Genomic DNA, 26,894 nt, shown 5'->3' with positions numbered 1-26,894 from the left:
CACTCTTAGAAATCAGAAATTATTGCCTACATTCATAATGGGAGGAAATGCCAAATTTCATTTAGAGTTTAGGGTAACAAGCAGTATATTTTTCTTTCATGATCCAAGTTTACAGACCTCTTAAAATCCTGGGCTGCAAATGAAAAAATTAATGACAGATAACATTTTTATCCTGCTGCCAAGTAAAAATAAGTCCTCTCCTGGCCCCAGAACGAGGGAACTTGCCATTATGCAACCAGTCCAGTCTGAGTTTCTAGGTATTACATGGAAGACAGCTGCAGGAAAGGATAGAAATGATGTTGGTAGGCTTGGATATCTCTCTACTAAATGTACGAGCATGGATAATGAATAGACAGATTTGATCTCATAAAAATTACTGAGATTTAGTAGGCTGTGATCCAAGATTTCATTAGAATGACCACATTTGTTCAAATGGAAGAGTGCTCAATGGACAATATAGCATCATATTGCAAGAGGATGATCCCTCATGGAAATATGAAGACCTTAAGAGATAGCATGGAGGAGGATGTTGGGGAAAAAATAAAAAAGAGGGATGAAAAGAGAAAATATTGTATTGGATTGTCAATAAAGCTCATTCTTTCCCTTTAAAATCTCCTTCTCTTTGTGTTGAGGAAAAGAACTGGTAATTAAGGGGTCATCAGCTGGGGTGTGGCAAAACAAATTATGGTGTATAAATGTAATGGAATGCTACTGTGCCACGAGAAATGACAGAAGGGATGGTTTCAGAGAAATTTGGGAAGAGTAACATGAACTGCTACACAGTGAAAGGAGAAGAACCAGAAAAATTTATAGAATAACAACAAAATTGCCAAAAACAAACTTTGAAAGACCTAAGAACTCTGATCAACACAAAGACCAAACATGATTCTAAAGGACCAGTGAGAAAACACGATGCTCACCTCCTAATAGAGTGGTGCAGAACTTAACATATGGGATGAGACACGTTTTGGACATGGACAATGAGGGAATTTGCTTTGTTTGACTATGTACATTTGTTATAAGGGTTTGTTTTTTGTTATTCTTTGTTTCTTTTGGGGGCAAGAAGAGTAGGGGAAGGTAGAAAATAAATGCTTAATAATTTTTTTTTAATTTAATGAAAAAAATCCTTAGACCAAGCATTATCAAATCAGTACCTAGGCCTCCAATGGGGTGTCAAGAGTTAGGGAAGAGGGAAAATAAATGCTTGTTAATTTAAAAAAAAGTAATTATTTAGTTCATCTGAGTAACTGAATTTGGAGTTAAGACATTTCAGTTAATCCCAATTTTGATACTTATCTGCTCTATGGCTTCTGGGTAAGTCTCTCTACTTATCTTATTCTCAATTTTTTAATCTCTAGAATGGAGATAATAATATTTGTATGTCTTACCTCACAGAGTTATAGTTAAGAAGATGTTTTGTAAATTTTAAAACATTCTATGAATGTGAGTTAATATAATTTATAAGTTGTTTCACAAGGCACAGGTAGTGGCTGCCTTGTGTGAGAGCAATCTGGAATAATTTTCTATTCATTGCCTCTGTCCTACTTAGTATTTTCCTTTAAAGAAAAAAAAGAAAGAAAGATTCAGGGCAGAGTGTTCCCTGGCCTAGATATCCCTGCTTCTGTACTCTTGATATGACCCACGTACTTAAGTACTCTGCTCTGAAGCATTCAGCATCCTCATGCAAACAAGGATGAGGTGGTTTTCTCGAGAAATCTATTTTTCCTGCTCCCCAGGATCTATAGACCCTGGTGTCACTGGATGAATGAGAGGAAGCACACTTACATTAAAGAGAAGAAAATACCAATTTATGTAACGTAAAATCACTAGGAAGTCTGAGATGATCTCTTCAGCTGGATTTTAGAAAGGCACAGGGAGACCACATCTGGAGAAATGGATCCATTTCTTCAATGCCCTCTTTTATTTTTTTTTCTTCAACCCCACGCCTTTCTCCCCTCTATGCTTTTTGGTGTCCTACTAATCCATCAAGGTTCAGCTTCATCATCTCCCCCAGGAAGCCTTCCTCTTTGCCCTCATTAGAAATGATCATTTTCGTTTTTGGTTTTGTTTTTTGGTGAGGCAATTGGGGTTAAGTGACTTGCCTGGGGTCACACAGCTAGTAAGTGTCAAATGTCTGAGGCCAGATTTGAACTCAGGTCCTCCTGAATCCAGGGCTCTATCCACTGCACCACCTAGCTGCCCTGAAATGATCATTTTCTTACCCAATAATGCCACTTTATATCTACATAAACAAAGTATGTGAAATAAAATATGTCAGGGATCTATATTCCTATTAGTATTAGTTTCTTTCAGTCTATCTATCTATCATCTATCTCTACATGTCTATCATCTATATATCTCTATCATTTATCTATCTGCATCTACGTATGTATAACTGTAAATATATCCATATTGTATATATGTATGTTATCTATACCTATAAATATCTATCATACCTCTCTATCATTTATCTATATATATATCTATCATCTATATATATCATTTATCTCTACATATCTATCATCTATCTCTATCATTTATCTGCATCTACATATGTATATATAAGTTAAATATATCTATATTATATATGTATATATATATATACCTATAAATATCTATCATCTCTCTATGTCTATCATTTATTTATATATCTATCATCTATACATATATATATCATTTATCTCTACATGTCTATCATCTATCATTTATCTGCATCTACATATGTATATATATAATTACAAATTATCTATATGTATATATCTATACCTATAAATATCAATCTATCTATCATCTCTCCCTATGTGTATCATTTATCTACCTATCTATCTGTTATCTATCAGCTATCTAGCTATCTAGCTATCTAATCTATCCATTCTCGATTATCCCCAACAATGAGTTAAGATTCTGGAAGGCAGAGACTATGACTTATTGACCTTTGTACCTTGCCCTTAGGACTTCGCACAGTATGAAAACCAGGAATTCACACTTATATAACATTTTCAGATTCACAAGGTACTTGTCTCCTAATAACCCTGCAAGTTACATTATATAAATATAATTATCCCCATTTTATAAGAAAACCAAGGTTAAATTACTTGCCTTTGAACACATAGATAATAAGGGACAGAGGAAAGATTGAAACCCATTTGACTTAACTTCTTGTCCAGTGTCCTATCTATCAGACTGAACTGAGTACAATGAGCCCTTAAGAAACGATGGCCGAATTAAAGACATTGATAAGTCAATCACAAGAATTTATTAAGCATTTGCTCTGTGCCAAGCATTGTGATAAGTGCTGGGGATACAAAAAAGGTTAAAAAAAAAATCCCAACAACACCACAGTCCCTGCTTTCAAGCAGCTCACAGTCTAATGGAGGACAACATACAAAAATAGCTAAGTGCAAACATAATACATAATGGTGTATATGGAAAGCACAGTAGAAGTGAGGGGCAAGGAGGGGTGAAAGGGATTCCTGAGAAAAGCCTCTTGGCAGAAGGTGAGGTTTGAGCTGAGTCTTGAAGAAAGCCAGGGAACCTAAGAGGCAGATTGAGGAGGGAGAATATTGTAGGCAGGAGGACATCCAGGGAATAGGTGGGCAAAGTTAGAATGTGTCAAGAAAAGGTCAATCAGGACAATGGGGAGATGGGAAACAATATCTTATGAGAAAGAGTTGATTTTTCCAGGAGAGAGAGACAGCTTGGCATAGAGGATAGGACACTGGACTTAGACTCACAAAACCTCAAGTTTACATGTCACCTCATAAACTTACAAGCCGCACCACTTAACTTCTGTTTGCCTCAGTTTCTTCACATGTAAAATGAGGAGACTGAACTCGATAGCCTTTAAGTTTCTTCCTAGCTCTAAATCTAAGACTCTATTGCTCTATGAACTCTGTATGCTTAACCTGAGGATGAGAAGAATATGGGTGAACATACTGCTCACTTTCAAATATTTGAAGCTATGTCTATTTGACCTTGTTCAAATCAAGGTCACTCAGCTTCCCTGGGCCTCAGTTTCCACATCTGTAAAATACAGAATTTGGACTAGATGAACTCTGAAGTCTCTTCCAGCAATATGATGCTATGATCTTATGCGGATTGATTACTTAATAGTCTATGCTAGCTCAGAGGATTTGCAATCTAGAGGGAACCTGACAGTTCATCTAGGACAGGAGTTCTCAAAGTATGGCCTGTTGATGCCTAGAAGTTCCCAAAATCCATTCAGGGCATTTGTAGGGTCAAAACTATTTTTATAATAATACTAAGATATTGTTTTTATATTAAAATGCACCTTTCTTTTCCAACTATATAGCTGTATGAGGTTAGATTTTCTTCATATACTTTAATCAAAACAATTTATCATGACAGATTAATTACAAAAGAAGATATGGGAATTTAGTTTGATTCTATTAAGTTAGACATTAAGGAAATCTGCAATATATATGTATATAACAATGCCATTCTTCCAATTAATTTGTTTTTGTTTTGGCAAATATATTAATTTTATTCTTATAAAAACATGTTATGTATTTTGATATATGTAATTGTTTTTTTGTTTGTTTTATTTTGTTTTGTTTGCAGGGCAGTGAGGGTTAAGTGACTTGCCCAGGGTTACACAGCTAGTAAGTGTCAAGTGTCTGAGGCCAGATTTGAACTCAAGTCCTCCTGAATCCAGGGCCGGTGCTTTATTCACTGAGCCACCTAGCTGCCCCCTGTAACTGTTTTTTTTTTTTAATGAATTAAACATCTTAAAATTTATCAGTTTCAGTTTGTAATACAGTTAATATCAAAAACTCTTTGGGAATGTCCTTAATAATTTAAAAAAACATAAAGAAGTCCTGAGACCAAAAATGCTTGAGAATCACTAAGGTAGTCGTGCCACCTTGCTGTTTTATAGAGGAGCAAAGTGAGGCTTATTGTTGTCACTGATATAACCTAGATCTTTTCATTCCAAACCTGGTTCTTTTCTTACTATGTGAGAGATTAGACGTTTGGATTTTCTCTGCCATTCAAGTGGGCAGAACTATTATCAATAGGTAGAAATTACAGGGAGGCAAATTTCCTTTCAACACAGGTATTCATGATGATAGCAACTGTGTAATTTAAGATTCTAAATGTGGATTCTAATCTGTTCCCCCAGTTTTGGGGGAAACTGACTAAAATCACTGATAAAACGAGTTTAGGTTTTTAAGGGTGTATTGGAAAATAGAAAGAAAAAGATTGAGAACAGAATTCTAACAGCCTGGCATTCCTATCTCTCCTCAAATTTCCTGTGATGTCCTCTGCCGCCACCACCACCAAGTCAGGAACCCAAAAGCGCAAGCGCTCTCCGCGCAGGCTCCCTCTCCTCCTTCCTGTCTCCTCCCAGAAAATAGGAGGCTCCTCAAGTTGATTGGCTGGTAGCCTTGATAGACAGCACCCATGAGCAAATGTCATTTCCTGACGCCAAGGAAAAGCCACAATGCCTCTGAGGCATTTTCCTCATGGTGGAGCTTTCCCACAGCAAGTCTCCAGTAGGTGGCATCATTCCAATCATTACACAACAGCTCACATTTCTAATTTATTAATAGTTTATAAAGCGTTTTCTTCATAACAACCCTGAGATGAGTGGTCCAAATATTATTAGTCCCATTTTTCAGATAAAGCAACTGAGGCTCAGAAAGTTAACAACCGGGTCATGATCACACTGATCATAACTGATAGAACTCAAATCCAGTTCTTCTCCATTCAAGTTCAGGTCCCTTTCTAATATGATTCAAGTTGTTTCCTTGTATGATAGCAATATTCCTGGAGCTGACACTATTCGAGCAAAGACTTGAACATCTTTCAGGAATCATTATCATGATCATCTTTAAAATAGCTAGTATTTATATAGTGCTTAAAAGTTTTCAGTCATCATAGGTTAAACTCATTTTATCCTCATAGGAACCCTGGGAGGTAGGTGCTATTAATACCACCTTTCTACAGATAAGGAAACTGAGGTTTGAGAGAGGTTAAATGACTTGAACCAGGTCACATTGCTAACAAGTGTCTGAAGCAGGATTCAAATTCGGGGCTTCTTGACTTCCAATGCTCTAATAAACATTGTGCAACAATTGATGTTGTTTAGTCATTTTTCAGTCATGTCCAATTCTCTGTGATCCCATTTGGAATTTTCTTGGTAAATATATGGGAGTGGTTTGCCACTTCCTTCTCCAGTTCATTTTACAGATGAGGAAACTGAGGCTAACAGGGTAAAGTGATACATAGCTGCCCATAAAGGGATTCCTTCGCTCTATCAGTGGTTAGACTAGATGTTCTCTCGGATCTCTTCCAACTGAAAATGCAGGGCAAAGACCCAAGAGATCATCTCCAACTCATTCATTTTTCCAGTGAGGCAACTGAAGGAGAGAAATGGGGAAGTGATTGGCTCAAGGTCAGACAGGTGGAATTTGAAGGGAAGTCTTCGGATTAAAAAACCCTGTGCTTTTGTGACCCTGACAAAAAGAAAAAGCCTGAGCTGGATAGGCTGGGCTCATGTCAGACTGTCCCATTTCAGGCTTCAGAGAGCTGGGGAAGGATGGAATTGACACATGGTCGTTTCTCCCAGAGTCCCTACAAGATTGCTGGGTTAGCTATCCATGCCCAATGAAATTGTGTTTGCTCGCCCACAGACCATGAAGCCTGAGGCCATGCCTGGAGGGAGAGTGCTGAGTCGAGATGGATATGAAGCCTTAGTAATCACGACAAAGGCTGCCCTGGCAGAATCAGCTGAGGCCAAGAGAAGAAAAAACAAAAGACAATCCATCTTCTCCGTTGGCCTGGCACTAAAGGATTACTGCCGAATTAGACTCTCCTGTGCTTTGCCCAGGCTGACTGGGCACTCAGAGAACTGTTTTCAGTGTCAAATACTCCTGCTGGTTTCATGGGACTAGGGAAGCAGAAGTGGGTAGGCATGACTCATTTTAAGGAGAGAGACAGCACTTGGGATTTCCAATACCAAGATCTCCCAGATGGGGAAACTCCCTCCTTCAGTGTAGTGTGGCACCTTGCCTGCAACTTAAGAGTTTTAAAAAGTCACCTGAGCCACTGAGAAATTAAACAAAAAGGAATTATATCCAGGAAGTGTCCAAAGAGAGGATAGAACCCAGGTCTCCAAGACCAGTTTTCTGTCTACTGTATCATACTGCCTCTTTCTAATTACCTCACTACCTCAATATGTGACAAAGCTAAAAAGTGTCTCAGGCAGGATTTGAACTCTGGTCTTTCTGACTAAAGGATCAGCAAGCATCTGATCTACTGCACTAGTTACCTGCATCTGAGTGACCCATTTTGCATCTATAAAATAGAAGCTGCAGTCCTGAGAGTTTGTGGCTAGCTCCATTAGCACTTTCTTTCTAAGAAGCTATACCTAGGAAAAGTAAAGAACCCTAATCATTTCTTTCTGCTCTCAAATAGTCCAAGCTGAGTTTACAGAACATATACAATTCAATTATTTTCCCTCTCAGGCACCTACTATGTGTAAGGCACTGGGGATACAGGGAGAAATACAAAGCATTTATATGAATTTATATGTGTATTTATATTCATATAAATAATCTTCTTGACCTCAGGGAAATTATATTCTCCTTGGCAGCAGGTGGGGAAAGTACATATACAAGTAAATAAATGCCAAATATGTAGAGGTCCAGGGACTTGAAAGATTGAGAGACCTCATAAAGGAAGTGGCACCTGATCAATGTTTTAAAGGAAACTAGGGTTATAAGAAGTGAGGAAGGAATGCATTGCAAAAATGCAGGCCAGCCTATAGAAAGGCCCAGATGTGGGAAAGGAAATTTCTTAGATGGGGAGTAACAAGGAGGGCAGCTTGACTGGAACAATGAGTGTATGAATTGGGGTAATATGAAGTAAGTCTAGAAGGGCAGCTGGGAGCCAGATTGTGGAGGGCTACAAATTCTAATTTAGGAATTTAATAACATAATCAGCCCTAGAGGGCAGTACCAGGAACAGTGGGTGGAAGTCTCAAAGAGTCAAATTTAATTCTGTGGAAGGAAAAGATTCCTAACAATTACAGCTGTCCAAAAATGGAACGGGCTGCCATTGTATAGTTGGTTCCCACTCATTGGAGGCCTTCCAGCAGAGATGGTATGGACTATTTGTCAGAGGTGTAATGGGGATTCTTGTGCAGCTGGGGGTTGTACTAGATGACTGATGAGATCCTTTCCAATTCTGTGAATTTATGGTTCTATAAAATTGCATGAGGGGAGTATAGCCTATACCAGTGGTATTAAACTCAAAAGGCAGCATATTGACTTAGAAAACCACAAATTAACATTATCAATGATGCATTGTATTTTTATTTTTTTATTTTTTTATTTTTTTATTTATTTTTTTTGTGAGGCAATTGGGGTTAAGTGACTTGCCCAGGGTCACACAGCTAGTAAGTGTTAAGTGTCTGAGGCCGGGTTTGAATTCAGGTCCTCCTGACTCCGGGGCCGGTGCTCTATCCACTGCGCCACCTAGCTGCCCCTATTTTTATTTATTTTTTAAACATTTCCCAATTGCATTTTAATCTAGTTCCCAGAATTTCACAGGCCTAGTAAGCTTGGCATCTCTGGCTTAGAAGACTAGGATGCCCAGGAGACAAAGAACTTCAAGGTAGACTTGAAGTTAGGAAAGAACTGAGTTCAAATCCTGACTGCTACTTACTAGTTAAGCTATTGTTATTATATAATAGGTACAAATTAAATGCTTGGTGAATTAAATTAAAATACTCTCCTGCAGTTAATGGATGATCTTGTACTCATGATCTTGTAAAATACCTCATGTTCATTTCAAAGGAAATTTTCTAAGATTCAATTCACTTATATATGAGTCTTTATGACTTTTTGTTGTATTTGACTAAAAAACCCTTCATTTCCACTTTTTCATTTCTACCCAAGGAATAAGTCATATCTAAATTCTGATAATTTTTATTTTCAGTTTGAAGCTGAACTCGAACCTGCCTTGGAAAAACCTGAAATTGAATTAGCTAGTAGAAAGGCTCATGGGAGAAATTTCAGAGTGACAACATAACTTCATTAGTATCAATAAGCTGTGCTAAGGTGGAATTAGAGTAAGACTAATGGGACTGGGTTCAAGTCTCACCTCTTGTCACTGACTGTAAATCCTTGGCTAAGCTACATTTCTCTCTTGCTCTCAGTCTTTTCATTTAAAAATTCAAGGCGAGTCAATAAACATTTATTAAAAACCTACTATATGCCCAGCACTGCACTGAGCACTGGGAATACAAGAAGAGGAAAAAGGCAGTCTCTGCCCTTAGGAAGCTTACACTCTAATGGGGAATTAATTCACTAATTCAAAAAGAGATTAGCTGGGGGCAGCTAGGTGGTGCAGAGGATAGAGCTCTGGCCCTGGAGTCAGGAGAACCTGAGTTCAAATCTGACCTCAGACACTTAACACTTACTAGCTGTGTGACCCTGGACAAGTCACTTAACCCCAATTGCCTCACTAAAAAAAATAAATAAATAAAAATATTTTTAAAAAAGAGATTAGCTGAAACAAGATGGTACAAAAGCAAGGGCACTAATTTGGGATCAGAGCACTTGAGTCTGAATCACACCTCTCCTCTTTATTAGCTATATGACCTTAGACAAGTCATAATCTCTCTGGGCTTCTGTGTCCTTATCTTTAAAATGATGGGGGTGGACTAGATGATTTCTGGGGTCCCTTCTATCTTTGAATCTCTCATCCTGTAATTTCTAGCGTGACTTCCATCTGTATTAATATATGAAGTAGATGCCTAGGATCGTCACCAGTGTAGTTAGATCGTTGGAGATTGCAGTGATATAGAATAATTGAACTAGAACTCCTTTAAACTGGGAGAGAAGTTAGGTCTCCAACTCATAAATGAAAGGAATATCCTCTCTAACATATCCAAGAAGTAGCCATTCATCTTCTCAAAGCCATGAAAGAAACAAATGCCTTAGGCCTTTGTCTGATGTGAAGGAATGGGGCTGGGTTACCTGGTTTGAGGATGAATGAATCTTGGTGAAATATAGGCTACTGGGGGTGCAGGGTGGGGTGGGATGTGACTGCAAGTGGTTTGGGATAATTAACAGGGATTTACTGAAGGAAGTAACCCTAAACTAGGCCATCTTTTTGTCTCAGTTCTTCGTTAGCCTTTATTCGCTCAATGGATGTTGCTTCAGACGAAATAACCTGGGAAAGATCTTCGTTTAAAAAGGCCAAGGTTGGGGCAGATAGGTGGCACAGTGGATAGAGCACCAGCCCTGGAGTCAGGAGGATCTCAGACACTTAACACTTACTAGCTGTGTGACCCTGGGCAAGTCACTTAACCCCAATTGCCTCACCCCCCCCCCCAAAAAAAGGCCAAGGTTTCTTACTGCATCCATGGCCATTACCGGTTGTGCTGACCTATGTCTTGCCACTGGACTCTGAATGACTCTGGAGGAGAAAGTGAGGCTGATGACTTTGCACAAGCCTGACTCACTTAAATCCAATTCACTTGAAAGTCAAGACACCACCCTACTATCATCAGTCCTCTTTGAGAAAGAAGGAAGAACAACAACAAACAACAACCCTTCTGAGAAAAAGAAGTATGTTTGAAATCCTAATTTGAAAACCAAGTATTCAATATTTATTAGATACCTACTATGCACATTGTTATTAAACACCTACTATGTGCATTGTGCTAAGTGCTAGGAATATAAAGGCCAAAAAAAAAAAAAGATCTTACCATCAAGGCACATACACCTCAATGGGGAAGCAGCAAATATATAACCAAGTGTATATAAGATACATAGAATAAATGAAAAGTTATCCCAAGGGGCAGGGGAAGGCAGTGGTAGCTGAAGAACCTGGAAGAGTCTCCTGTAGAAGGTAACATTTGAGATGAGCTTTGAAGAAAGAGAAAAGTCAAAACCATACAAAGTCAAGACAGATTTCAAGGGAGTTACTAAATCCCAGTGTTTGATGGTAGATAGACAAATACTTTTTTTTTTTTGCAGGGGACTAAACAATCCAAAGAAGTCCACACAGAGTCAAATAAATCACACTATAGAGTCAATTGCAGCTGTAAGAAAGATGATGGTTTGTTTCAAACCACTGTGGTGGCAAGTTAGCCTTTCTTGAGGAAGGCTGCAACTGTTCTAGATCCAGTCTCTTTCTTTTTCCTTCCCCACACCTTCCTCTTGCCCTTTTCTGCTTGGAAATCTCTATGTCTCATGCATTCACAGCAGAGCCTTGTAAACCAGTCTTCATCTTCTCAAAGACACAGGCATCACCCATGGGAAGTCAATCAAATATACTTTAAAAAGATACTGACCTCTCAGTCTAAAACCTATGTCTCCTTTCCTTCTTCCAAGAAGTCCTCCTATGCTTTGCTGTTGCAATGTGTAATCAGACTCCTGCATTGGTTTAGGGGTGCCAGCAGGCTATCCTAGTATGGGAGAGATGTAGATTTTATTTTGCTACTCTAGTGCTGTCTTACTGCGAGAAATAATTATTAATAATCAATATCTTGGGGGAAGCTAGTTGGCACAATGGATAGAGCACCAGCCCTGGATTCAGGAGGACCTGAGTTCAAATTTGACTTCAGACCCTTGACACTTACTAGCTGTGTGACCCTGGGCAAGCCACTTAACCCCAATTGCCTCACCAAAAAAAATAAATAATAATAATCAATATCTTGGGGGGGACCCAGATATCACCCCTTCTTTCTTGGCCATTCCTCCCTCTTCCCCCTAATTTCTCCTAGGTGACCAACAACATCTGAGTCAAAGCAGCCTCAAGCTGACAAAGGAGCCTTGGGTGGAGACAGATCATTTTGTCTAGATGCCCAAGAACTACTGATAAGATTAAACTACACCTAGGTGAAACTATTTTGCCCTGATCAGCTTGAGTTGAAGATCTTATATTTCTTTCTCTGATATCATCCCTGGACTTCATTTTAATATTACCTACCTCCAATCATGTCAACCAATTAGATTTGAATGATGTTAACCAATTAGATCTGATTGCTGTGTAATGGACCTCCTACAGCTGGAGGGGTATATGAACCATGACCCAACTGCGAGGATGGGGTCTTTGGTCCGAGACAGATATCCATAGACCTCATTTCATTAATAACCTGCCAGCCATACTAATGAAATGATTAAATTAAACAGGAACCATGTCTCTCATATTTTTAATAATAATTTTCTCTAGAACAGAGGAGATAATATCCCAACCATATTCTGCATAGATTAGGAGGAGTGATGGATAACTGGAAAGTTGGGTACCTCAAGGCTAAGGAACACTGTTGCCATTGGATCATTGGTGAATCTTCTTCCTTCTTCTCCTGGGTTCAAAATATGATTATGTATATCTGAGGTCCAGTGACAATCTTAGTCATGTCATTCCCTTATTGTTCCTGTCTCCTATTTCCCTACCCCCTAATCCCTAATTTTAGTCTTTAAACCTTTCCTTGTATGAATTACATAGCACTAAAATAAAGGCCTGACACCTTAAGCATCTTCCAAAATCTTCAAATTATGTTCCAAAGATACAGGATCAGCAAATACCTAAACCGGTGCTCTTTTATCAAAGCACCACTCCTTACTTTGCCAAAATGAATACATATGGTCCCAGAAACCTGAGGTCAGGTCACTTGGTTCTTGTCAGGTCTGACTCCCCAGTATCCCTTCATTTCCTCTTTCTTCCCTCTCTATTATATATTTCTGCTTTGTTGCCTACATTCAAGTTGTCCGACATTCTTTCATTCAATTTTTTCACTGTACTGGAATGATCTACTCTCTCCCTTCCACCTTTCCAAAATCTTCTCCATCAACCAATACTTAGTTTAAGGCCCTGGTTTCCCTCAAAGCCTTTCTTGACCATTCCAATCCACTGTGAGCTCTCCTTCGGCACTCCCATCAAACTCATTTGGCAGAGGGTCAAGAGAGTTGTTGGCCTTGGATTGATTGATCAACAAGCACCTATAGGTGTTTAATATGTATACAGATATGTGTGTATATATCTGACCTCTCTACTTCCTATTTTAATTATTAAAATCAAATAAGATAATGTGTATAAGCATCTATAAATGTAAAATTTTGCTCATCCTTCTCCTTTTCTCTTCTTTCTCCCTTCTCCTGCTTTTTTTCACTCTTTTCTCTCTCTCTCTCTCCCTCTCCTCACCCTTTTCTCTTTTTCATACATGTATGCCTTAGCTTTTAATAAACTTTTAAGCTTCTGGTGAACAAGGACTGTATTTTATATTCCATCGCTTCACCTTGGTACCTAACAGTTCAATTGTACCAAGTAGTCAGCCATTTAATATGTCTTCTTCAAGTACATGACTGGAAGAATAAATGAGTATAATGATTCAACTATTTTTGCACAACCTAAGAGTTGTCATATCAAAACCATATTTTCCCAAGTTATTGATGAGTGTGTCAAGCAAGACAGCACTGAAAGTCAATACTGGTTGTATCTATTATTTCCCATTCATCAACCAGCTTCATCACCAAACCAGTCAATTCCAATACAGTATTTTGACCTTCAAAATGCTGTATAAGACACCATACCCAAACAGATCGTGGCTGTAGAACTACAAGATCATTTTACAAGTAAGGAAACTGAGATCTAGAGAAATGAAGTGCCCAATATGCTACCAGCAAATAGCAGAGCCCCAATTCAAACCCAGGTTTAAATTAAAAATTCAAGGCTCTTTTTCTTTTTTTTTTTTTTTTTACTGCAGGACTGTATCTCATTCTGTTTCTGGAAGCCCAAAGTAAGAATTGGACTCAATAAATAGTGAAAGACAGCTGTGATAAAATGATGGAGACAATGGTCAGGTGAGTAGGCCTGCAATACACCTACACACAAGACTTTCGATCAGACAATAGTTCATTCCCTGATAGCTCAAATTACCAGACAGCAAACTAAGTTTATTTCCCAAAGCCTAGACATGCATGAAAGTATTATGGAAGACTGTAGACATGAATACATACATGCACATGTGAGGATTTTTAATGGTAACACACATACACAACAAACAACTATTTTTTCTGGAACAACTCAAATATAATTTGGCTTCATAGCAGGGTGATTGAATTGTTACTATCTCAAAGCAACTTCACAACTGGTAGTTTTATTCCATGAACACATGGACATCTAACACTCACTGTGAAAGATACATTTAGTTGGGGGCAACTAGGTGGCGCAGTGGATAAAGCACTGGCCTTGGATTCATGAGTACCTGAGTTCAAATCCAGCCTCAGACACTTGACACTTACTAGTTGTGTGACCCTGGGCAAGTCACTTAACCCTCACTGCCTTGCAATATATATATATTTTAGCAAAGTTGATCATAAAGAAAATTTCTTTAAAGCGATTTCTCTTTTCTCACTGACTTCCACTATAAATTTCTCCACCTATAGAGAAATTTTCTTTATAATCAACTTTGCTAGATACATTCAGGTTTGTCCCATCACTCCATTCTTCTCCCACTGTACTCCCCAATCCCCATGTACATCAGGTTTTTTTCCAGCCTTCCCACCATTGCTCATGTTGGGTCCCAGCTTACTGTAACCCTGTCCCTTTTATCCCCTCTCCAAATCATGCACCCTTCAAGGCCCAGCTCAAGCCTGACCTCTTCCATCAAACCTTCCCCAAATATTCCAGTCCAAATGATTTCTCCCTTCTGTGATCTCCTCTAGATTCCAATTATCTGGACCATACAACTTATTTCTTAATTATATACTCTCTTGTATAGTTGTACTGTACTAGATTGTAAATACTCAAGGGTATGAATCATGTGATACATAGCACAGTGTTAGGCACATAGCAGATTGATTTTTCTCACACCTATACATTGATATTGGTTACAAATCATGATTAGCCCTGTGGTGAGAATAGGTATGGCTTAGCAAAATTTATCCCCATTATTATGGGGAAAATAAACTTAAAATACATATCCTGTGTACTGTGGCACTCTCTGATGAAAATGCCCTTGGTGTTAGGCCCTTTTGTTCATTACACATTTAGGCAATTACATTAACTCAGTAATTAATGTACCTAATTTACTACCAGGGAACAGAAGAAAACCTGGTTCAATAAATCAGTGACTAGGCATTATTTACTCAGTCTCATATCATTTGTACATAATCACAATGCTTCTCCCTCTTTTTTTTCCTTTTTTCAGATTAATTTATTCATTCAGCAAAAATTCATTAAACATCTACTATGAACAAAAGTCCCTGCCCTGGGTGATTAGGTGTGGGTGGTTGGGGGCTATGAGAAAATAATTATTAATAATGAATTTCTTAGGGAGCCAGAGACCTGGTTTTAGTCCCTTTCTTCCTCCCCTCCCCCCTTCAGAAAGTTCAATTTTTGAGTAAGTTTTAATCCTGTTTGGGGTGAGCCCAAGGGAACAAAAGAAATGGAGATAGACTCTTTTGTCTAGCACAGTGAACTGATGGGATTATATCACACCTATCTGGACTTTGCCTTTGCCCCTCAGGGGGTCTTTCCCATTTGGCCATTATGACATGGAGTAGAGCTCATCTTAATTTGGACCACCCTCAAGTCATGTCCACCAATGGAATTTAATGATGCTAACCAATTATCTTTGATCAGTGTATAATGACTTGCCTCTATCAAAAGAGGATAAAAGCTTAGACCATGAGAGGGTCAGAAGGTTAGTGCCATCTTGGCTCCAATGCTGTCATGTTTCTTAAGAGCTACTTCAATTCTGCTTTGCTTATAGAGCATAGCACCCTCTCTGATGAGGGCACACCATACTGGGCAGCCCTGTGCCAGTGTCTCCCATGTCATGCAATCAATTCCAAATATGTACACAAATACCTATAACACAAGATAGAGTATCCATGTCCTAGGAGAGGTTCAGACAAGGTGGTAGGAGAACTCTGAGCTGAAAGAGATTATTTCTGATCGACGGAATTCAGAAAAAAAGTAATACTTTTTGGAGGATGACTGGAATGTTTTTCAAGGTGGACATGGTGGAGATGAATATTCCAACTATAGAGAATGCCATTAGGAAGGGGGGAAAGGGCATTAGACTTGGAAAATGAATGTCTAGGTTCAAGAACTCAGCTCAGCCACTTGTTGCCAGTAAGAACTAGAACAAATTATTTCACCTTCCTAGGTTTCACTTTCCTCATCTGGAAAATGGGGGTAGGGTAGACAATATAATTCAAAGATCCTGTTCAGCTCAAATATTCTAATTCCATGGGTCTATTAAATTACAAAGGAGAAATTCCAAGCTCTCACTCCAAGCTTCTCTCCTTCTACCTTTTTCACCCAAACCAAACTTAATATTTTCTTTTTGGAGATGTCTACTGCCTTGACTCAGGAGTCAAAGGACTTAGAGTTCAGGTCTTGCTCCTGATTCTTACTATGTGTGTAAACTTAGGCAAATAATTCAAACTCCCTGGGCCTCAGTTTCCTCAACTATAAAATAAGGAGATAGACTGAATAACCATCTCTAGATTGATGATTCTATGTACTCAGTCCTCCATCCTTTCCCTTTTGTGGATTCCATGGTTTCTGTACCCATCTGTACCCAACTAGGGCCATCTCCAGTAGCCCTGATGTCTATCTTGCCACTGGACCCAGATGGCTCTGGAGGAGAGAATGAGGTTGGTGACTTTGCACATTCCTTCCTCACTTAAATACAATTCAGTGCAAGTCATGACATCACCTCCCGATGTCATGGTCCTCTTGGAGAATGAAGGGCAAACAAAACAACAACAATAACCCATCCTTTACCCCATGTTCTGTTACTTTACTATTTCACCAGCAAATAATGAAATGCCACTACTTTAGGGTAGCCTTTCTTCATGTCTGCCACCCTAGTAACAACTTCTTTCCTCTCATGTCTTGTGGTACTTAGCCTTACAGATCTCTGAAATGTCTGTCAATTAACATTGTGAAGTACAATTATTGATGCTTATGTCTCCTTGTAGGATATAAGTGGTAGGGACTGAGTCTTCTCTAAACATTACATCTTTCCCACTGCTTTATACATTTCTGCATAGAGTGTATACTTAATTCAGTATTTTGACATGAATGAATGAAGCTGTCCAATTGCCTGGCACTCATTTTATGTGAAGGGGAGTGATCTGAGTTGAGGCTATAAAGGTAGACTGAGGCCAGGTTTCTCAGGGCTGTAATTATGCAAGGCTAAAGAGTTTCAATGATCCTGTAAACAATGGGGAGTCATTGGAGGGTTTTAAGAAGGCTCAGGTTAATGACAAAATCAGGTCTTTTTCTCTAGTAAAATTATTCAGACATTAAGTTTGGATTGTACTGTGGAGGAGAGAGATTACAGGTGCAGAAGAAGACTCGAGTCTACTACAATGGTGGGAAATAATGACTTACTAAACGTCTATTCACTGACTGACTATTATAATAATCCAGAAAAAAGGTGATGCAGTTCTGAACTAGGCTGGTGGCAATGAGAATGGAAAGTAGGGGGTGTCAGACAAGAGGGCAAGGGGCTTTCATGTTGCACTTCAAGAAGGTGTCTCATCACCATATTTCCAAGGCTATTTCTCTTTTCAAAGAAGCTTTATTCCAGCATTATTTCTTTGGGGGGGAGTCAGTCAATAAACAAATATTAATTACCATGTGCCAGGCAGCCACTGTGATAAGCACCCAGGATACAAAGCAATGGAAAACAAAAGTTCCATCAATCACACTGTACAGTCAGCTATCTGTTCTTATATGTCACACCGGTCTTGAGCATGGTTTCACCGCAGTGTGATAAGGAGACACGATTTGGGTGCCAGACTTCTTCCCACATATCTTGGGGCTCTTGACCCCATCAATCCTGGTGGGCTCATTACACAGTCCTGCAAGGTCTTTCTCACTGAGCAGCCATTGCTCAAGCAAGTGCGGTTGCATTGTGGCTGGGTTATTTTGGAGAAAGCATCTAGTCTGTTGGTAGAATGAGCTGACAAGCAGAATTTCCTCAAAATGACCATCTCCAGAAATCTTGCTGGAAGCACGCAGAAAGGAGTTCACTTTTTAACAGGGGAGACAATATGCAAATAATGATGTACATAAAAGTCAAGTCAACAAAGCATGTATTAAACACCTACCATGTGCCAGGAACTATGCTAAGTCTCATAAATGGAAGATCATCTCAGAGGGAAGGCACAAGCAGATTGAGATTTCTATGTGCATTATAACAAGAGACATTTCGCAATTTCTGGGTGCTTCCAGGAAGATTTCTGGAGATGACTGTTGTGAGAAAATTCTCCTTGCCAGCTCATTCTATCAACAGACTGAATGCTTTCTCCAAAATAACCCAGCCATAATGCATGTGCTTTCACTTGAGTAATGGCTGCACAGGGAGGAAGCCCTTGAAGGACTGTGTAATGAGCTCACCAGGATGGGGTCGAGAACCCTAAGAGATAAGAGAAGAAACCTGGCACCCAAAACATGTTCAGGGCCAGTGTGGCACAGGAGAACAGACATATGACTGTACAGTGTGATTGGTGAGAACACCAAAGCTGCCTGCTTACCTCCCAGGTAGCTCCAAGAAGCCCTGCTATACTGTCCCAAATTCAATCATTCATGTTGGCCCTTTGTATTGGCCCTCACACTTCTCTGGGCCTGTGTCCACAGTGATCTGGAAGGATTCTCTTTGCTCAAACAAACCATGGTTCTGATGAGTCAGTTATTGGTATGGATGAGTGAATAAATTGAGACCTGGTGATATAGAGTACTGGACCGGGAGCAGAAGACCTGAGTTCTAGTCCCAACTATGTTACTAATCAACTTGTTGTGTGATTTTAAGCAAGCTACTTCACTTATCTGGACCTTGGTCTCTTTATTGGTAAAATGAGGGGCTGGTTGTTTTCTTAAGACAGTTTTTAGCCTTAATGTTGCATGATTCTATGTAGATTTTCTAGGTCCCAACACAGAAGCTTTATAAATCCTGAAAATTTGATTTTTTTAAAAAATAGAAAAAAGGGGAAAAATATAAGATAAGAAAAAAACAATATTGAATTAAGACAAGAGAATTAGACTGAGGGCTGTGATTGGGATATATGGAGACCCTAAAATAATATTGAGCATATAAACTTTCATGGATTTGAGAGAGGAAGGAAGCAAAAATTTATTAGTTACCTATTATAAAACAATCATTGTGCTAAGTAGTTTACAAATATTATTTCATCTGATTGTCATAAGAACATCAAGAGGTAGGTATTATTGTTGTTGTTTAGTGATTCAATTATTTCTAACTCTTTGTGACCTCATGAACCATAGCATGCTAATGCTATCCATTGGGTTTTCTTGGCAAAGATACCGGAATGGTTTTCTATTTCCTTTTCTTGTGGATTAAGGCAAACAGAGGTTAGGTGACTTCCCCAGGGTCACACAATTAGTAAGTGTCTGAGGAGATTTCCTAACTCTGTGTCCAAAAGTCTATCCACTGAGCCACCTAGCTGCCTCTAAGTACCATAATTATCCCCATTTTACAATTGGGGCAAATGAAGAACACAAAGGTTAAGTGACTTATCCAGGGTCATACAGCTAGTAAGTATTTGAGGTAGGATTTGAACTCATGTCTTCTTGACTCCAGGTCTAGTATTTCATCCACTGTACCACCTAGCTGCCTAAGGGAGGAGATGGTAAAGAAGGAATTGGGGACCTCTAGTTAGGACCCAGGCTGTATGTCTTTTAAATTCCATAATGTGCTTACAACCCCATATAGTTTCATGGAATCATCAAACATCAAAGCTGGGACAGAGAATATTAGACATGCAAAACACAGAATGTTGTATCTAGAAGGGACTTCAGAATAAATACAGTTAGAACTTAGAATGATAGAACCAAGAAGGGACCCTGGAGACCATTCAACACACTCCCTTTATTTTCCAGTTGATAATTTTAGAAGTAAGGAAATTGGGGTCCAGAGAATTAAATAACTCATCCAAGGTCCCACAGCTTAGTAAATAGCAGATCCAAGACTTGAATGCAGGTCAAAATAGATAGGGGTTTCTTATTCATTCATCACAGGTTATAAATTACCAAATTGGTGAGGTATAGAGGGAGCTATTAACCCACACCAGACTCGGCATGTTTCTCATAAAATAGATTTCCTGGTTAGTATATAGGTCACCTGGCACAGTAGACTCAGCATTCCCCAGGGGCTATTGAATCAATGGATCCTTTGGTAAGTCTTGTCTCATGTTCCAGTCAATAGTCCATTAATGCATGATGCAGTACATGCTGGATTTATCACCTGGAGAGATGATCATGTCACAGCATATCAGGGCTCCTGAGGGGTTATGAAGTCTCATTAGGATGCCCAGAAGACGCCAAGCCCTGGTCGAGAGCATAGCATTTACACAGCCACTTAGCGTGCAGTGGAAGTCTGACCACTCAGTGATTTGTATCTCCTATCCTCCTTACTTCTCTCCTGAAACAAATGGAAATCATTCTGTCAGCAGCAGTGGGAATAGAAGAATCCACAATCACTGGGAAGATTTAGAGAGGAAACTGACAACGAGAAGCATTACATCATCCCTCCTGCTTCTTAATGCTAAGCCCAGAGAATAGGCTCAAGTCAGCCTAGTCACGTCAGTCTCTTGGGGCTATGGATGTGGGAGACCAGGAGACAGGCTTATAGAACTTTAAAGGCTGCCTGACCAAATTGGGACTGAGTAAGGTGGTTCAATGGGATGGGCCACTCTAACATCTGCTTTTCACAGAGTCAGCATAGAGAGCTTGAAGAAATCTTAGACACCATTTATCCCAGGGCTTTACCTCAGAAGGTCCATGAAATTGAAAGTTACATCTTTATTTTAATGTAATTAATTTACTTTGTATTTTACTTTATGCGTTTTAAAACATTACTCTGACAAAGGGTCCATAGATTTCTCCAGATTGCCAAAAGGGCTCCTTTTTAACATAAAACAAGGTAAAGAACCCCTGATCCAGACCAGCTCAGCCCCTTCTTTGTGCAGATGGGGAGCCTGATACTCAGAGAAGGGAAATGTCAGGGGTACTAAGTAGCAGAGCCAGGATTCGAAATGGGCCCTGCTGATTTAAAATCTGTCTGCCAGAACAAAGAATGTCACCTCCCGCAAGGTCAGTGGTAGACCCAGGACTGAAACCAAAGTTTTTTCATGCCTATTTCAGTGTCTGCCACACTGTCCCAGAAACACGATTACCTTGTGTGCCTGGGTGGGAGTTAGGGTAGAGACCTTCCTCCTTTTATGGGATTCTAGCAATCACACTGGTATGATTGGAGAATAATAGATACCCAGTGCCTCTGTCTAACTTTCTACCATCTGGGTATGCTCTTCTTAAGTCACTTTATAAATTATACAATGCTATTTAAATATAAGTCATTATTATTACACATTAGAATATTACAGAAAGAGAACCCACAAAAGCAGATCTCATCCATAAATCTGACAGAGCAGAATTTAGTAAAACAGAATTAGAAACAGAATTTTGCAAAACATCTGCCAAGCAAGAAACTCATTTAGTGCTCATCAGACTTTTACCATCTTTTTTTTACTTATCCTTCTCCCCACCAAAAAAAAGTATATACAGTATTATTTTCAAAGCAATTTCATTTGCAAGAAGATGGAAGACTACATTACCTTGATAATTATATTGGAAATGAGCTGAGTGAGAGGGACCCAAGTGGGGCAATGGCAGATGGTGAAAGGGAAGATTCAAATACCTTCCCCAAGATTATTTAATGTTTTTAGGAAGGCCTTCTGCTTCTAGGAAGGCCTTCTCCTTAAAAGTCCCACCTGAAACATCTCCTGGGGCACAAAATTGGCAAGAAATAGAAGGCTTAAGTCAGGGCCCTGTAGATTCATAAATATAGAACTTGAAGGGACCTTACATACAAGATCAGTGTCATTTTCAATGCCTCACTCAAACTCAACCCATGTATCCAGTCTCTTGTCAAGTTTTTATCATTTTCTACCTTCATGATATCTCCTGTATATACCTCCTTCTCTCCACTCACATTGCCTCTATTCTTGTCTAGGATCTCATTATCTCATGCCTGAACTATTACAATATTCTTCTGGTTGGCCATCCTGCTTCAAGTCTCTCCCTATTCTCATTCATCCTCCATTCAGATGTCAAAATAACTTTCTTAAAGCACGGCTTGGTCATGCTACCTCCCTCACCCTAATAAACTCCAGTGACTCCTTTTATCTGCAGGATCAAATAGAAGATACTCCATTTGACATTTAAAGTCCTTCACAATTTGGCCCTCTCTTATCTTTTCAGCTTTCCTCTACCTTACACACACACACACACACACACACACACACACACACACACACCCCTTCATGTTACCATCAAGTTACGCTGACCTTGCAGTGTACAAGATTCTATCTCCTGGATCCATGTCTTTTCACTAAGGGCTCCCCTCCTGGGAATTCTCTCCTTGCTTCTGCTTCCTGTCTTCCTTCAAGACTCCAATCAAATCCCCACTTCTGCAGTGGGTCTTTCCTAGTCCTTTATTTCCCATCCCCCAGTCGCTAAAGCCTTTTACCTGATGCTACCTTCCATTTACCCTGGTTTATACAATATGTCAACAAAGTTATTTGCATATTATCCCCTTCATGAGAATGGTAACTCCTTCAGAGCAGGGGGTATGTTTTTGCCTTTTTTTGCATCCCCGATGCTTAGCACAATGCTTGACACATAATACAGAGCTTAATAAATGTTGCTTGACTGACTCACCAACATAGAAGTGATCTAGTCCAACCTCATTTTACAGATATTGAAACTGAGGCCCAGAAAAATTAAATTATTTGCCCAAGATCACATTGTCAATAAATGACAAAAGTAGGACTTGAACGCAAGTTCTTGTATTCCAAATGCACTGTTATTTTTTATTGTAGCATTCTTTCTTACAAAGCCATAAAGGCTTTGACCCAGGATGCTGGCACCTAGATCTTACTTTTTTTGGGGGAGGGGAGGGTGGCGAGCCAATGAGGGTTAAGTGACTTGCCCAGGATCACATAGCTAGTAAGTCTGAGGCCAGATTTGAACTCAGGTCCTCCGTAATCCAGGGCTGGTACTTATCCACTGTGCTACCTAGCTGCCCCTTACTTAGATCTTACTATAAGGCTCTCATTAAACCCCCACCACAAGAATTCCTCAGTTTAGCCTCTGGAACTAGTTTTATCTTTCAATTATTAGTAGCTTCATCATCATCATCATCACTGTCATCATTTCTCTTCCTCAACAACAACATGTATATTTCTCATCTAAATGATCTAACTAAAGAAATTACCTACCCAAGTCCTCCAAGAGTTATTCTTCAGAGGGCAGCTAGGTGACACAGTGGATAAAGCACCAACCATGGATTCAGGAGGACCTGAGTTCAAATCTGGCCTCAGACACTTGACATTTACTAGCTGTGTGACCTTGGGCAAGTCACTTAACCCCAATTTCCTCACACAAAAAAAGATTTATCCTTCAGAGGGCAGCTAGGTAGCACAGTGTATAAAGCACCGACTCTGGATTCAGGAGGACTTGAGTTCAAATCCAGCCTCAGACACCTGACACTTACTAGCTGTGTGACCCTGGGCAAGTCATTTAACCCTCATTACCCCACCCCACCCCCCAAAAAAGAAAGAGAATTATCCTTCAGACACAGGGCTCCAAAGGACTCTGAGTAGTTTAGGATTCCACCCATTAGACATAACATGGTATAGCAGAAAAAAACCTGGGATTAGAGTCAGGAGATATAAGCACAAATGCCAGCTTCAAAACTTGTTAGCTATGTAATTAATTACAATCAAATACGTCAGTTCTCTTTTCTGAGTCAGAGTTCTCTCATCTGTAAAATGGGAATAATAGCACTTGTACTGGCCAGCTCACAAAGCTATTCTGAGGAGAATTCTTTGTGAAGAAATTTCAGCTATTAATGTTATTATAATTCAGACTACTCAGTTTCCAAGCTTACACTTGAGGGTAGAATTTAGGTTGTCTTCCTCAAGCTATTGAAGCAAGGCTTCATTAGGTTTGCCCCTAAAAAGTGGCTTAGGATAAAAATGCAAATAGGTTTAATAAAGGTCTAGAGGAACACCATGGTTGAGAAACTTTCAATGATCAATTTTGGGGAAAGGGTGAGAATCACTAGCTTTTTCACTTCGGTGTGATAGAGGGCAAATTTTCCATTTTTCCTGCTAATAGAGAGCATATTATGGTTGAGCCCATCTCTAGGCAAAATGGAAAATTAAGAGACTCTTAACTGACTTTTTTTTCTTTCTGGGAGTGTCTAAGGAACACATTTTTTATTGTTTTTTTCTTTCCCCCTAAATTGCCTTGTATCTTCATGGGGGTCCTTGGTGGCCCAGTATCACTTCCATTATGGTACATCCTTACAGCCCTTATTTTCCAGTATCATATGCTCAGGCCTTTCTTGGTTCCTCCCCTATTTCCATCTATCAATCAACAAGCAGTTATTAAGCTCCTCCTGTTTGCCAACTAAGGATTGGAGATATAAAAACAAACATGAAATTATCCTTGCTCTCAAAGGTATCTGTCCCATTCCTTAGGATACTTCATTAACTAATTTAACATACTAATTTACCACTGCTTTTGTTTTTGGTTTTTGTTTGTTTGTTTTTGTTGTTTTGTTTTTGGCTGGGCAATGAGGGTTAAGTGACTTGCCCAGGGTCATACAGCTAGTAAGTGTCAAGTATCTAAGGTCAGATTTGAACTCAGGTCCGCCTGAATCCAGGCCCAGTGTTTTATCCACTGCGCCACCTAGCTGCCCCTATTTAACATACTAATTTAAAAGAAACATTTGCTAGGGTACTATTAATAATGGTCAATACAGTGCCTCTTCAATATGACATGTGCTATTTAATATTAGTTTTCATTGCTGACAGGACAGGCACTGTGATGTATAGAAATTATATAGATGTATACATTTTATTTGTATATATATGTATACACACACACATATATATAATGTATACATGTGTGTGTGTGTGTGTGTGTGTGTGTGAAGTATAGATGTATAATGTATAGAAAGTTGGCTTTGGTACCAAGAAGACCTGAATTCAAGTCTGTCTCTTAACACCTAATGGCTCTATGATCCCAGGCAAGCCACTTAATTTCTCAGTACAAGTAATAACAACAACAACAATAATAGGAAATATTTATATAGTGCTTTGAAGTTTGTAAAGTGCTTCCTATATATGAAATAATTCCAGGCAATTCTAAAAGAGTATAAGTTGCAGAAAAGGTGCCAACTTGCATTAGTAGACTGACTTTCCTCAGCTGGGGTCTTCCTGTACCAATGAAATGACAAGTCTAGTTCATATCCCTACATTTATTTTTATTGCCTTAGCCAAAAGCACTGAGTGATGTGAGAATTACATTCACAAAGGCAGTCTGATGAGGGAGATATTTTTAGCCTGCCTGAACAGTGTTGTCTCTCTAATTAATTGATCAACAGAAATGTTATATGATAGAACAGCACTGGGTTTCCAGCCAAAAAGATTCAGGTTAAAGTTCCAGCTCTGTTAACCAGCAGTTTTGCGACCTGGGACATATATAACAACCTCTCTGAATCTCAGTTTCCCGCCCATTTCCTGGTTTGTGAAAATCAAGTAAAAGAAATGATATAAAAATACCTATGATCTAAAACCCACTAGGCCATGTAAGGTATTAGCAGATATTAAGTAACTGCTATGTACCCCTTGTTGAACTAGATTTCTAGAAATAAGAATTATAGCTTTAATACATATGTCTTGATTGCCTTCTATATATAGCTCTTCCACTGAACTCCTATAATGTCAAGGGTGATCTTAAGTGGGGAGGTAACCCTGGATTCCCACATTTGAATGACACTGGAACAACTTTTCCAGGTTCTAACAAGCTAGAAAGGCAAAAAAAGAATAAGCCCATTGATGAGCTATGGGTCATCTTAGGACTACTATATCTACATGTAGAAATTGTTGTTGCTGCTCAGTCATGTCCAGCTCTTCCTGACAAAACCCATTATGGGTTTTTCTTGGCAAAGATCCTGGACTGATTTGCCATTTCCTTCTGCAGTGGATTAAGGCAAACAGAAGTTAAATGACTTTCCCAGGGTCACACAGCTAGTAGGTATCTGGAGCTAGATTTGAACTCAGGTATTCCTGACTCCAAGCCCAGTGCTTTATCCACTGAGCCTCCTAGCTGCCTCAACATATAGAGCTAGTCACTATCAAATGGATGGTTTGTAGGTCATAAGTTCTTTGGAGAACAGCATAATTTATTCAATCACTTATTATGGACCCAAGTAATTCACTTAACCCTACTGTGCCTCAGTTTCCTCATCTGTAAAATGAATATTATAATAATAACACCTACATCACCTGGTTGGAGAGAGGATCCAAAGAGATAACATATCTAAAGTACTTTGTATGTTAAAGCCTTAACCAAGGTGTCCCAAAAGTCTTAGTGCAGTTGTAAGCTCTAAATAACAGAAAACTGCACTAAGACTTTTGGGACACCCTGGATAAATGATAGCTGGTTTTTTGTTGTTGTTGTTGGTGGTGGTGGGGCAATGAGGGTTAAGTGAATTGCCCAGGGTCACACATCTAGTTAGTGTCAAGTGGCTACGGCCAGATTTGAACTCAGGTCCTCCTGAATTGAGGGCCAGTGCTTCATCCATTGCACCACCTAGCTGCCCCTCGATGCCAACTGTTATTAAAGACCTAGAGGTATAAGGAAGAGGAAAGACCCACGATGATGAAATCACTGATCTTTTGAGTTAATGAAATATTAGGTCTCGGTACAAAGATTTAAATAAGAAGCACATTCTTACTTTGGTACAGGTTGGACTATGTGGCTTTTGCGGTCCCTTCAGACTCTAAGATTCCAGGATTCCATGATTT

At 39.2% G+C, this 26,894-nt stretch overlaps 1 protein-coding gene across 1 annotated transcript in view; it reads right to left on the bottom strand.

The window, feature by feature from the left end:
• The window catches only part of KCNQ3 (potassium voltage-gated channel subfamily Q member 3), a 489,931-nt gene that overhangs the window by 267,151 nt on the left and 195,886 nt on the right, over positions 1-26,894 (bottom strand). The window lies entirely within an intron of this gene.

Source organism: Dromiciops gliroides, chromosome 1, assembly GCF_019393635.1.
Source record: "Dromiciops gliroides isolate mDroGli1 chromosome 1, mDroGli1.pri, whole genome shotgun sequence".
Classification (NCBI taxonomy): domain Eukaryota; kingdom Metazoa; phylum Chordata; class Mammalia; order Microbiotheria; family Microbiotheriidae; genus Dromiciops; species Dromiciops gliroides.
The sequence above is the reverse complement of the archived record's forward strand: the minus strand, read 5'-3'. Positions and strand labels throughout refer to the sequence as shown.